Below are 1,432 nucleotides of genomic sequence, written 5' to 3' on the forward strand. Positions count from 1 at the left end.
TATTTTTACTTTATGTAGAAATTAGACCCTTCAGAGTCCCAGAAAGGATTTGAGGTGACTTACAATTTTATAGTACTTCCAAGGTAGGAATTTTTTTTTAATGCAGAACTGAAATCACCTAGAAAAAATGACATAATTATACAAGGAATCTAGAATGAACCTGTTTCTGAAATTATGTACTAAATATAACCCAGAGATTCCTGCCAGCCAATGCAACAAGGGAAATGTGAAGTATCATTGTCTGTTAAAAGAAAGTATGTAGTTTATTTGAAAAGGCAAATATCTTATTGCTAAAGGCTGGGAGAAACATATCCCATATGGAAACCACACTGCATAACAGAACGAGAAATGCCTTTAATGCATTTCTTTATTCATAACTTTGTTGTTGAGCAAGTACTTGGAGAACTTGAGGCAGATGTTTCACATGACAGGAAATGCTAATCTGTGTGATGAGGAAGTCAAATAGTCTCTCCAGTTCAAACAGCACTGAATCGTGGGAATCACAGAAAAGCTTCCTGTGCACTAGCTCACAGAATATGTGTTCTCTCTTTGTTTTACATGAAGAAGGCACATCATTTTATTTTTAGAGATGCCATTGAAATGTCACAAATCAGTATATTAAATGTAAAAGCAAAACTCACTGATAATTTTAGAAATTACCCAGTGTGCTAGCAGGATACATGGTAAACTCACCAGTGTCTGCAGCTCTAAAGCCTGGCAGTTGCATGTGTTTGGGGAGGAAGTGACATCACTGAATGGGGAGCATGTCACTGGCATAGACCAGGTCTGTCATATCCCTCCTTGTGTCCAGCCAACCAACACTTAGATGCTCACTGAGTGTTTAATGGATGGGTGGATGCTGCCTTCACTTCACCTGGGACCTTCTTATTTCTTCTGACCCAGATGCTCACACAAGTGCTAAAATCCTGCACTTCGCAGGACCAATAACCTGAGGGTTTGGGTGAGACTGTGACCCTCCAGGTCAAGGCAGAGGGTGACTGGCTCTCTGGTGTAGACAACACTGCTCAGAATAGCCCCTCAGATGATAGGACCTTAGGTGACTCCCGTGTCCTCAGAGGTCCTGGTTCAGTCTCTGGTGCTGGAGGGAAGCCCCCGTGAGGGGCAGGACCTGAGTCCTGCCCCCTGTCTGCTCCTCTCTGGGTGGGTCTCTGGGTCTCTTGTCTGTGGGGTGTCCACCCTCAGTGCTTAGGGGGAGTGAGCTTCATCTCTGAGGTTCCTCTTCTGTGAACGGGGAGGCCTCGTGCTCCGCCCCAGCTTCCGTGGTCTCCCCCAGCTCCCGTCCCACTGCCTTCCTTCTCTTTTCTCCCACAAGAGCCCAGAAACCCTCCGTGTCAGAGATGCTGCCGCTGCTGCTGCCCCTGCTGTGGGCAGGTGAGTGGACGAGGGGAGGGGTGGTGGGGTGGGGGCTCTG

The sequence above is a fragment of the Hipposideros armiger genome, unplaced genomic scaffold, assembly GCF_001890085.2.
Source record: "Hipposideros armiger isolate ML-2016 unplaced genomic scaffold, ASM189008v1 scaffold_283, whole genome shotgun sequence".
Lineage (NCBI taxonomy): Eukaryota > Metazoa > Chordata > Mammalia > Chiroptera > Hipposideridae > Hipposideros > Hipposideros armiger.